Below are 13,534 nucleotides of genomic sequence, written 5' to 3' on the forward strand. Positions count from 1 at the left end.
CCTTGGAGAGGGACATCATGTTTGGCAGAGTGGAGGGGCGGCGAAGGAGAGGAAGACCTTCAATGAGATGGATCGATTCTGTGACTGGAACAGTGGGAATAAGTGTATATGAGATGGCTAGGTTGGCACAGGATAGAATAGCGTTTGGAGATCTTGTACATAGGGTCACTATGAGTCACAAATGACTTGATGGCACATAACAACATTTTACACCTACTAAATGAGAATCTGAAGAGTAAGTAAGGCAGAGAATGGAGCTGCTGCCAACTCTTAAAGTTGTTATGTGCATCAAGCCACTTGTGAACCTATGTGCAATAGCTCTGAACCCTGTTCTATCCTGAGCCAATCTGTTTTTGACTCACCTACCACAATTACCCTTGTTCCTGTGTCAATTCATTTCCTTCTAGATCTTTCTCTCTTGTGCTGTATCTCCATCCTTCCAAGCAGAATACCCTTCCCCAAGGACTGGTCCTTCCTGACAACATGCCCAGTTTAGTCCGCTGGAGCTTCACAATTCTTGCTGAAAGGAACAACCTGGTTTTACCCTCTCTAGGACAAACCTGCTTGATGTCAAGAAGATAAAAGATTCTCACTATAGGGCCAATCAGTAGCACTGTGATAGGTGGATAAGAAACTGATATTATTCATAATTTCAGCTTGCTGAACTCCACAATCAACATTCTTGGCACCAGTAGTCAGGAAATCAAAAGACAAGTTTTATTAGAAAAATCTGCCACCAGGCACCTCTCTAGAGTGCTAAAGAGCAATGATGTCAATCAAGAGACCAAGGTATGCCTGATCCAAACCATGGTCTTTGCAATTACTTCCTACTCTTAAAGTAACTTTCCACAAGCTTGGAGAAGGTCTGCAACCTCTCTGGGAGCACTTTTTGACAGGAAGTGTGCAAACTGAATTTCTACCTTGACTTTCATCTTTCCAAGGGTTCTTGGGTAGTTCACAATCTACAAAACCCTACTTCATTTGTAATTTTTAAAGCTGTTCTGATAGCCTAAGTATTGGCAGTTAGCAGCCTGTATACTGTTCTGGACTGCACCTAATTACTCTAGTTACTGAGGAGGGGCCTGCCCAAGAAAGCATTTCTTTAACAAATTTTTTTTCTATTGGTAAAGTACTAGAAGTATTTATACTAGAGTTTTTTGTAGTTGTTACTGTAAAAGGCCATTGAGTTGAGTACGGCTTGTAGTGGCTCTTTGAGTACAAAGAAGAATCTAAGACACTAAAGAGCTGAACAGAAGATTCCAAAAGGCAGCACGGAATGACAAAGCAAAATAATACAATGAAATGTGCGAGGAGCTAGAATTGGAAAATCAAAAGGGCCGAACTCGTTCAGCATTTCTTAAACTCAAGGAACTGAAGAACAAATTCAAACCTCAAGTTGCTACAATCAAGGATGCTTTAGGCAGAATGTTAAATGATCCAGGAGATATCAAAAGAAGATGGAAGGAATACACTGAGTCATTTTATCGAAAAGAATTGGCAGATACAAAAGAATTTAATGAAATAGCATTTGAGCCAGAGCCTATGGTGATGAAGGCAGAAGTTCAAGCTGCTTTGAAGGAAATAGCAAAAAATAAGGCCCCCGGAATAGATGGTATGCCAATTGATATATTTCAGCTAACAGATGCTGCCGTGGATGTGCTCACCAAGTTGTGCCAAGAAATCTGGAGAACAACCACTTGGCCAACTGACTGGAAGAGGTCTATATTTGTTCCCATCCCAAAGAAGGGCGACCCAACTGAGTATGGAAACTACAGAACAATATCATTGATTTCACATGCAAGCAAGATTCTACTGAAGATTATACAAAAACAACTGGAACAGTACATCAGCTGAGAACTGCCAAAAGTCCAGGCTGGGTTTAGAAGGGGTCGTGGTACTAGGGATATTGTAGCTGATGTTAGATGTATCTTAGCTGAAAGCAGAGAATACCAGAAGAATGTCTATCTATGTTTCATTGATTATGCAAAGGCATTTGACTGCGTGGATCATAACAAACTGTGGCTGACTCTGAAAAGAATGGGAATCCCAGAACATTTAATTGTGCTAATGCGAAACCTATACTTGGACCAAGAGGCAGTAGTCAGAACAGAGCAGGGCAACACTGCATGGTTCAAAATTGGGAAGGGTGTATGCCAGGGATGTGTCCTGTCTCCATACCTTTTCAACCTGTATACAGAGCAGATTATCCGAGAGGCTGGGCTCTATGAGGAGAAGCGTGGCGTTAGGATTGGTGGACTATCTATCAACAATCTGCGTTATGCAGATGACATAGCCCTGCTCACTGAAACTGAGGAGGACCTCATGCACTTACTGCAGAGGGTCAAGGACTGCAGCCTTCAATATGGATTGAGGCTCAATGTTAAGAAGACAAAAGTTCTCACCACTGGACCAATCGGTAGCATCAGGATGGCTAGTGAAGAGATTGAGATTGTTCACAGCTTCAGTTTGCTCTGCTCCACGGTCAACACTCTTGGCACCAGTAGCCAGGAAATCAAAAAACGTATTGCGATGGGAAAGTCTGCTGTTAGGGACCTCTCTAAAGTACTGAAGAGCAACGGTGTCTCTCTGGAGACTAAGGTCCGCCTGATACAGGCCATGGTTTTTGCCATCACTTGTTATGCATCAGAGAGTTGGACAATGACTAGGGAGGATAGAAGGAGAATTGACGCCTTTGAGCTGTGGTGCTGGAGAAGAGTATTGAATGTACCATGGACTGACAAGAAAACAAACAGATTCATCCTAGAGAGGGTTAAACCAAGCTGCTCCTTGGAGGCAAGGATTCTGGGGCTTCACCTGACATACTTCGGACATGTTGTAAGGAGAAACAGGTCTTTAGAGATGGACATCATGCTGGGTAGAGTGGAGGGACAGCGCAGGAGGGGAAGACCCTCTATGAGGTGGATTGATTCAGTGACTGAGGTAATCGGGATGGGTGTGTCAGAGGCAATGAGATTGGCACAGGATAGAGCAGGGTTTAGGGCTGTCGTACATAGGGTCGCTATGAGTCGCAAATGACTCGACGGTACATAACAACAACAACAACAACATGAGCTACAAATCTAAACTTTATCTTATCCTTGTCTGTTGTCACAAATTCTAACACACTCAAGCCCATTGCTGCAGTCACTGTGTCAATCCACTTGGTTGAGGGTCTTCCTTTCTTCCATTGTCCCTCCACCTTTCCAAGCACAATGTCCTTCTCCAAGGAATAGCCTCTCCTAGATACCCAAAGTATGTTAGGTGACCCTTTATCACCTTTACCTCCAAGAAGTACTCTGGCTGCATCTTCTCTAAGACATTTATATCTATATCTGTTTGTTCTTTTGACAGTCCATGAGATTTTCAGCACTCTTCTCCAACACTATAGTTCAAAGGTGTCAATTCTTCTGAGTTCATTAAAAATAGATTGTTGTTAATGTTAGGTGCCATGTATGACTCAGTGACTCTGTGAACAATGGATTTGAGTCCTGTTCTATCCTGTGCCATCCTTGCCATCTTTGATACACTCAGCCCATTGCTGTAATCACCTTTTATCAATCTATTTCATCTCTCTTTCATTGACGCCCCACCCTTACAAACATGATATCCCTTTCCAAAGAATAGTCTCTCTTAGCAATATGTTCAAAGTCTAAGAAACTAAGCTTTGCCATCCTTCCCTCCAAGAAGGACTCTGGCTTCACATTTTCCAAGATATTCTTCTTCATCCTTTTGGCAATCCATGGGATACTCAGTACTTTTCTCCAACACAACTCAAAGACATTAATTCTTATCTCATTCTTTTTCATTGTCTAGCTCTTTGATATGTTGCAGGTGATTGAGAAGACTATGGCCCGAATCACATGCAGCCTAGTCTTCAAAGTGACATCTTTGCGCTTTAATATTTTGGAGAGGTCTTTGATAATATTTTGTCAAAATATTAAATACTCTCACAAAATAGAATTAAATACTTTCACAAAGCAATATGGCTCCTTATCTCTGACTTCTCATACCAAGAGTTTTGATTATTGATCCAAAGAGATGAAATCATTGACAGTTTCAATCTTTTCTCCCTCTTACATCATGTTGACTATTTCCCCAGTGGTAAGGATCTTCATTTTCTTGATTTTGAGAAGCAATTCATATTGAAGGCTATAGTCTTTGATTTCTGCGGCAAGTGTTTCAAGTTCTCTTCATTTTCAACAAGCAAGGTTATATCATCTGCATAACACAGGTTGTTGATGAGTCTTCCTCCAATCCTGATTTCACATTCTTCTTCATAAAGTCTGGCTTAATGAATGGTTTGCTTAGCATTCAATTGAATAGGTATGGAGAAAGGATATAATCCTGACACACACTTTCCTGATATTAAACCATTTGGTGTTCCCTTGTTTCATTCAGAATGCCAGTAAACCTCACTGAATCTTGGAGGTACGAAGGAGCGACTATTAGACAAAGGGATAGAGGAATGTGGGGAGAAGAAGAGTGCTCCATTGACTCAAGCCAAGAAGGGGGCATAGGAGGGAAGAGATTGTAATAGGAGTCAGGCATCTCAGGTCATCCCAGCAAGCAGATCTAAGCCTGGTGTGGCCCCAGCCCTTCTCCAGAAGGAACAGCTATCTCTCTTTCCCAAGTTACTAGAGAAAGACCAAATGGGACCCCTTGGATACGTGGACTGCTATTTCAGGGACTACAACCCTCCAATATGGCTTATTAGAGGACTTATTGATACATAAATTATTACAATTAGGGTAGACCTGGCTTCCTTTTTCGGGTGACAGTTGAGTGCAAAACATTATTTGATTATCCAATTAGCAAAGTGAGCACAAGCTTTCTTGGGCTTATTTACTAATCCATAGGATGCCATTTCATTTCCCCCCCAACACCTCAAAGATTCTCTTCGGGGTATGTGTCTGTCCCAACTTTCCTACGAAAATTGCAGCTTTTTTTCAAACTTACAATCCCTGACAGTGATGGAATATTCAGAAAACAAGGTCAAAGTGAATTTACTAGTGTCTTTAACCTGTAGAGAACAGTTTCCCCTGGGAAATTGTTTACTACAGATTAGTAAATAAATTTGTGTTTACTATGTTTATTGGCTAATCCACCACTTTGAGGGGGAGGTGTTACTTTAAAGCAAATGAACTTTCATTAACACGCAATCACTCAATTACCTACATATGCAAATGACTGGCTTACTGACCCTTGGAGGTACTGAAGAATATAGAGAATGTGTATGTATACACACAAGAGTCGCCCTGCAGGGCTCTTTGAGTGATGTTAGGGAAAGAAAGCTCAATAAAAACAGACCCCTGGGCATCTGAAGTAAGCGTAGAAGGAGGGGCTTGCTTTCTGAAAAGAAAGTTACAGAAATATAGGCCTCCAAGTTCCCAGATTGCCCCATTTGCCTAGGATCCTGTGTTGTTTACATTTCTTGGGGGTCTAGACTAAGGCAGCCCATGCTGTCTGGTCATTTTCTTTTCCAGCTGCAAATGTAAACATCTTTGCCTCACATAACTTACCAAGGATTTTCCCTACTGACGACTCATATAAAGCAAATTTCTTTTTAATGCCCTTCTAAAATTCATAGTACTTGCGTAGAAATATTTGCTTTGACAACCATGTTTTGCATATCTGTACATCCTCCATACCCAGATGGCTTGGACAGTGGGAACAGGAAGACAAAGTGATCATATTGAGAACTGCAGGAGCTCAGGCTTGCTCAGGGTAGACACTCGTCAGCAGAAGAGCGCATGCCTGTGAACTCCATCTGTACACAACTGTACCGTGCTGGTTTCTTCTTTGGAAAATTAGAAAAGTGGAAAAAGTATGAATGACATTATGACTAAATCCAATACATCCCTCAGGTCTACTTATTAACAAATGTCTCTCTTTGCTCTAATGTATGCTTAATAGCTTGGTGTCCAGGAATGAGACATTGAATCGGACTCATTTCTTTCATTCATTAACTCCCCACAAATTGCAATACTGGCATAAGGAATAGAGATAATTAAGCAGGGCAGGGAGTTTGGGTTATACCTCTGTGAGGGGAAATAATGACACCCCAGATGATTAATTTCCCGCATTCATGCAATCACCAATGTCCAGAGAATGCTGATTTCCCATTGAGGCCGCTGGCATAATGCATCAGGCATGAAATGCACGAACATTTCTTTAGAGCTGCTTAGCTGAAGTTTATCACGATCATTCAGCCATTGCCTAGCAACTTGCGAAGGCTATCAAAGAGCTCTTTGTCCTCATCCTGGCAAAAACAGTCCCTGACAGATCTCCTTATCAGCATTATACCATTTATCAGAAGAAATGCTTCCCTTGCATCTGATATTCCTGTAATTTAAAGATACCCTCGCCACATTTGCCCCTTCCTTAGGAAATTATTTCCTGGAGTGGCTAGTATTAAAGTCTTTATCTGTCCTGTAGTAAACATGCCAAATTAATTTTCTCAAGTAGTTGCGTAATTCTGTTGCTTTGTTGCAGTCTGGGGGCTGACAGAAATCACCGCCCTGAGATCATCAAAGATACCTTCTCAACAGCAAGCAAGGCAGGCCTGAGAACTGCTGGCCTAAGTAGGGATACATTTGCATACACAAAATATAAATCTGCTAAGGTCATGGCTTGTTTATATTTCCTTTCCTAAGGGATTCAAAGAAGGGTATATATAGCTGTTCTAGGCCATTGGAAAGTGGTTCTGAGTGTTATGTTGGAAAGAAACAACTTTGCTTATTGATTCAACAAATACTTAACAGCTTTCATGTGCTGAGCATTGCAGTGAGCAAAACCAAGCAAGCATCCTCTCTCTTTCATGGAATTTCCAGAATTCACTACTCTGAGTGGAGTGGGAAGAAAGGAAGCTTCTGCATCTGTACTTTTTCCTCTCTCATTGTCATCAAGTCAGAACTGACTTATAGGGACTCTCTGTTGTGTTTCAGAGGGTGTAGGGAGCCCGGGTGACCTAGTGGCAAGAAGCTGTGCTACAATCCCAAAGGCATGCAGTTCAAGGCCACCAGCTGCTCCAAGAGAGAATGATAGGCAGTCTCCTCCATGCAATTAATTGCCTCTGAAAACCCACGAGAGGGTCAGCTATGGATTGGTTTCAACTCTATAATACACAACAACAGGTCATATAGGAGGAAATTGCTCATTTTTTCTCACATAGAGTTGCTGATGGATTCAAAGAACCAGAGAGAAGCCAACTTCCTGCGGCTACTCATTAGAGTGCTCCTATATCTTTCCAGAATGCACCCAGCCCCTGCATCCTAACTGCTATTGACTTAGTTCAAGATCTGATTGTTTTTTACATATTTCACCTGGGTAGCTTCAACACCTGAATGGCTCACAGCCTGCAAATGTCTTCTACCCTTTTACAAGATACGAACTTGCTTACATGTCTCTTCTACTTAAATATTGCTCATTCAGTCCCTATAACACCAACCTGAAGCTTACATTACAATTCATGTCAGGACACTGCGCAGTGGCTCACAATCCTCTCCTACTGCTCTCAGCCCCAAAATCGCACTCATGGGTAACATGTGATTTCTGAAAAATATACATCTATTTTGGGGGGCCTCTGAGTCTGCCACCCACTGTTTCTTTATCCTTGTATCCGCATCTCCTCCTTTCTAAGTTACTTCCTTTTCTGACCACATACCTGGTAAAAGTTAGTGCACCTTATCACCCTGGAGCGACTTCTGTTTGACAACTTCCCATCAATATATCCATCAACAGGGCTAAAAGCCTGCCACATCCCTTCAACATTTGTTGAGCTGAATATTTTTCTTTGATGATATATAAGGAAACAAAGCATGGCTTGCAAAAATATGGTAAAGAATTGATGAGATCAGTGGGAACAATTAAAGGATACACAGATAGATACACACACCCAAGGGTATGCTGGAAACAAACTCACAGCTCCTTATCTCAGAGAAAGTGTCGCCGCAGAGCTGGCCATACAACAAGAGCATGGTGTTGTTAGGTGGTGTTGAGTTTGCTTTGATTCATAGCAACCCTCTGTGCTACAGAATGAAGACCTGACCAACTCTTCTACATGTTCAAAACCTCTGCTGTGCTTAAGCTCACTGTTGGAGTCATTGTGTCAATCCAAGATTCTACCAGCAGCCATATGTCTAATATGAATTGTTTTTATGTGCCATCGAGTTGCTTGTGATTCATAGCGACCCTGCGTACAAGAGCCCTAAACCCTGCTCTAGCTTGTACTAACCTTGCCTTCTCTGACACATTCATTCCCACCACCCTAATCACAGAATCGATCCATCTCATTGAGGGTCTTCCTCTCCTGTGCCGCCCCTCCACTCGCCCAAACATGATGTCCCTCTCCAAAGACCAGTCCTTCCTTACAACACGCCTAAAGTATGTCAGGTGAAGCTTCAGAATCCTTGACTCCAAGAAGCACTCTGGCTTCACCCTCTCCAAGACAAACCTGTTTGTTCCCTAGCATTCCATAATATGTTCAACACTCTTCTCCAGCACCACAGCTCAAAGGCATCAATTCTCTTTCTGTCATCCCTACCCACTGTCCAACTCTCTGATGCATAGCACGTAATTGCGAAGCCTGTATCATGAGCACCTCAGTCTCCAGCCTGATATCATTGCTCTTCAGTAGTCTTGAGAGGTCCCTCATAGATGAATTTCCAAATGCAATTCTTCTCTTGATTCCCTGGCTGCTGTTACCAAAAGTGTTGACTGTGGAGCCAAGTAAACTAAACTATCTAAATCTCTTCATCATCCATACTGCTGCCAATTGGCCCAGTGGTGAGAATCTTTGTTTTCTTGACGTTGAGCTTCAATCTGTATTGAAGGCTGCAGTTCTTGACCTTCTGCAGCAAGCGATTCAGTTTCAGCGAGCAGGGTTGTGTAATCTGTATAACACAGGTTGTTGATGACTCTTCCACCAATCTGATGCCACATTCCTCCTCGTACAGCCCAGCGTCTTGGATGATCTGTTCTGTATACAGATTTAAAAGGTATGGAGACAGAATACATCCCTGATGGGCCCCCTTCTTGATTTTGAACCAAGTAGTGTCTCCTTGCTCTGTCCTTGGCTGCTTCTTGGTCCGAATATAGAGAAACATTTATTCAACACTTCGTCTGTGAGTCTCACTACAGGAAATTTCACAATTAGAGACTTATTTCTTAGACTTTTGAAATATTCATAATCTCCAGTGAAGGTAACACGTCTATAAGAATTAATTTATATTGTTCTTTGTAGACTAGAAAATAAGAAGAATGTTAAGAGGAGGGCACAGAACATCTGTGGATAAAGGCAGAAGTGTCAACAAGAGATTATGGCACGACAAGAGTGTGGCAAAGAAAGCTTTCTACTTTTTCTGAAATAGCCTCCTCCCTGGCCAAGACATCATGTCTATTTGACTTTAAATATTCTCTCTCACTTTCATTGCCTTCAAGTTAGGTCCAACTCATAGCTGACCCTCCAGCACGTTTCCAAGGCTGTGAATCACATGACGGGAGGCTGCCCATCTTTCTATCGCAGAGCAACTGGCAGGTTCCAGCCACCAGAGAAGCACTGCCTTTGAGTTAGCACAGTTTTATACAGCACTACCAGGGCTCTCTTTAAATAGAGTGTTGTTATCTTGTGCCATTGAGTCTTTTGCAATTCATAACAACTTTATGTACAATAAATAGCTCTGAACCCTGCTCTATCCTGAGCGAGTCTCACTGTCTGATACACTTCCCCCCCATTACCCTTGTCACTATGTCAATTCATTTCATCTGGAGTCTTCCTCTTCTGAGCCATCCATCTAGCCTTCCAAACATGATGTTTATCTTCAAGGACTGGTCCTTCCTGGTCAGGTACAAGTATGTGCGACGGAGCCTCAAAATCCTTACCTCCCAGGAGTAGCTTCATTTTGTCCTCTTCAAGATAGACCTGTTCATTCTCTTGATGGCCCAAGATATGTTCAAGACTCTTCTCTTGCACCATGACTCAAAGGCGTCAGTTCTACTTCAGTCATCTTTAGTTGTTGTAAGCTCTCTGATACATATCAAGTAATTGTGAATACCATGGCCTGAATTAGATGCACTTTAGTCTCTAGACTGACACCTAATATCCATAGAAATGATGATTCGTTCTTACTGGTCATAGAAAAATAAGAAAAGCTTCAATTTTAAGGGGATCAGGAAGAAAATTGGTAAAAGAATTTTCATTTGAAGATCAGATGTCTTTACAATCCTGCTATAAAAGTAATTTATAAATGTGGCTTAAGAAATTGTGGTACATTCACACAATGGAATACTATGCAGCACTCAGAAGCAATGATTTTGAAGAATACTATATAACTTACGAGAGACTGGAGAGCATTATGCTGAGTGAACTAACTCAGCATCATAAGAACAAATACTGCACAAGACCATGATTGTAAAAGTAGAAAGATAACTAGTAAAACATGTATGGGGATCCAAAGGTGGAAGGGGTGGGAGCAGAGGGGTGAGGAGGGTGAGGGCAAAATCACAGGGTTGCACAGTTTGGTGGGTGAAGGGAGCAGGTGAAGGATATGAGAGATGTGGCAGAGACTTGAAAAGATTGTGTAATGATGGGCAAGATCCAATGGTTTTATAAAGCATAATGCATGAAGGGAAGTGGCAAGAACCTGCATTGCAATCTCCAAGGTGCATGGTTTGAACCACCAGATGCGCCCCTGGAGAAGGAGGGGCAATCTCCTCCTGTGCCTGTTGAATCAGTACACAACAAGGTGGGGGGGAAGAAGGAATCTTTAAAGCATAAGTCATAGGAATTATTGTAAAAATACAATATGAATGAAGAATGGTGTGAAACACAAAGTATACGAACTTTGCAAGCAAACCAATATAAAATTGTAAAAATCAATACCAATAAAATGTTATTTAGAAATAAGCTTTGTTAGTTTGAAATGTAAAATTGGAGACAGGAAGTTTGAGAAGATGGCCCTTAGAATTGCTTATGGTTCTCTAGAAATGGAATGATGGGTAAATTACTTGAAGAATGCTTATCTTTGCAATGTCTCTGCTTTCTATATCATGGGCCATATTCTTTGTACCAGAATTACCTGGATAAAGTTGATTATGACTGATGGTTATGCTAACCAGTTGGACAAACCTATTAAGGTGCATGGAGAAATCAGGAAATGAAGGATCACTTTATTCAGATTTGCCAATATGGCATGAAGTCATTTTTCTTAATACGCTCTGATTAAGAATATATTATGTCACCCATAAATCATTACAACCTATAATATAAGAAAGCATCGTATACTTTTTGGCCTAAAGTATGGTTCGTTCCATCTTAACTACAGTTATTAAGTGCAAAGTGAAGAAGAGGCTTGGCTCAAGTTCATAAAATTAAATCATCATAGATGGTTCTCCTTCCACTCCTAAACCATGAACCCACAAAAGTGTGTATAAAACCAGAAATAATTTGTAAAATGATGGTTATATTAACCAGATATCTACTCAGCTTCTTCTCCGTCAAAGTTCTTACTGGGAATTTTCCTGAATAACTTCAAATCAAATGTCCAGGGTGGTTATACTTTCTTCTAGCTTGTTTCACGGAGCCATGGCTCTGGGTCATAGGGCTGAGGATACGGATTTGAACAGAGTAAAGCCTGTAACAGGTTACTGTCTTTGACACGTACCTCATATTATGTTTACAGCTCATTTCCAGTAGTTTTCTATTCAACATGTTTATTGCATCTGCCTAGTACTGTTGTTGCCATCTAGTCAACTCCATTTCATGATGACCTCATGTAGACCAACAAGATATTACCTGGTCCTGTGCCATCTTCATGATCATTGATGTTTGAGTCTGTTGTGTCACTCCGTCTCATTGAAGGTTTCCTTTGCCCTCACTCACTCTCCACTTGACTAAACAAAGTATCTTTATCCAGTGATCTGGCCCTTTTGATAATGCATCCAAAATAACCACATCAAAAACATGGATAATACTCTGTGATCCATAGAGGTTTCATTAGATGATTTTTCAGAATCAAGTTACCAGGTTTTTCTTCCTAGTCCTTTCCGGTCCAGAAGGTCCCCTGAAACCTAGGAACTGTGCGTAATCTTACTGGTGATCCAATGTGAATACTTTGCTTGATCCTGCATAGCTACAAGCATCCTAGCAACACTTAACCCACCACAAACTGACGGACTGGGGTGTGCGGCATGGGGTTTTATAGTGTCTTTTGTTGTTTATTGTAGAGTTAGAACTGACCCATAGCTGACCCTCTGGTGGGTTTTCAGAGGCAGTTAATCTCACAGGAGGAGATTGTCCATCCTTCTCCTGAGGAGCAGCTGGTAACATATACAGACATATACAGTCTGCTGGGCTAGTGGTTAAGTAACTACACTTCAATCCCAAAGGTACATGGTCTGAAAACCTGCTGGAGGGTTAGCTGTGGGTAGGTTTTCCACTCGATGGTGCTCAACAACTCAGCTCCGCAATGATAAGTAAGAAATTACATTTTCTGCCTATTCATTTTCGGTTATAGTGTCTAGTGGCATCAAAAATTTAAAGTCCTTGTTGTCTGGTCAGAATTGACTCATAGCTGACCTGCTAGTAGGTTTTTTAGGCTATAAATTGCACAGGAGGAGATTGCTCATCTTTCTCCTACAGAGAGGCATGACCTTTCAGCCAACAGCACAGGTGTCTATCGACTACACTCCAGGGCTCCTTCTAATAGCATAGCAGTGGTTTAAAAGAAAAAACAAAAAAACCACAAACACTCGGTAAAACTCTGTTGCTAGTATATCACATTTAAAGGGCATAGAATTTGTAATTCTATCTCACTTTTTTCAAAAGGGATTTTCTAGAACGACATATTTGTGATCTAAAGGGTGGGGAGGGGGACCATTGTAGGCACAAATTCCATATTTTATTATGTGTGGAGCATTTAAATCTCAATTGGCTTCATTACAGGCTTGGTAGCCTTTCTTTAAAAAGTGGCCCAATCTGAAATAAAAGTCCCTTGTTGGTGTGAACCAGACACAATGAAGTCTGCGTGCTTTCATGCCTACTTAACAGCCTTTACCATGTGGGAGACTTTCAGAAGAAGAAAAAGGGAGCAATAAAAAGTAGAGAGTTACAGTTCAGTAAGAAGGGCTGTTCACCAATTATCAACACCCATGATGACATTTTTTTTTCTTAATCAATTTAAAAGCGGAAACCAAGACACAGAACATGGCGTTCTCAGCTTCCTTTGAGCTGTGGGTTATTTGTGTGGTGGAATCCTTGAGAGTGTGTGTGTGTGCCTGTTCTTATCATGTGCTCATTTAGTTTGAGGCCAGCGGTCACCAGTTCACCACTAATTATAACTCATTCTCAATTGCCTTTCAATGAAAAGAGTGTTTCTTTGAGTTGAGAAGAATTTTTACAAGCTAGAGGCCCCCATTAACTTTCAAATAAAAACTTGCAAGAGACTTCCATTTACCTCAAACAAAACCTGACTTCACTTTTCATTTTACAACATCAGATTTTCTTTATGGTTTTTATAATGCTTAATGTTTATTCCAC

The 13,534-nt window shown here is 41.3% G+C and overlaps 1 protein-coding gene across 1 annotated transcript in view; it reads left to right on the forward strand.

The window, feature by feature from the left end:
- The window catches only part of MEGF10 (multiple EGF-like-domains 10), a 207,210-nt gene that overhangs the window by 158,767 nt on the left and 34,909 nt on the right, over positions 1-13,534 (forward strand). The window lies entirely within an intron of this gene.

This window comes from Elephantulus edwardii, unplaced genomic scaffold (genome assembly GCF_000299155.1).
Source record: "Elephantulus edwardii isolate Elephantulus edwardi_28Jun2011 unplaced genomic scaffold, EleEdw1.0 scaffold00046, whole genome shotgun sequence".
Lineage (NCBI taxonomy): Eukaryota > Metazoa > Chordata > Mammalia > Macroscelidea > Macroscelididae > Elephantulus > Elephantulus edwardii.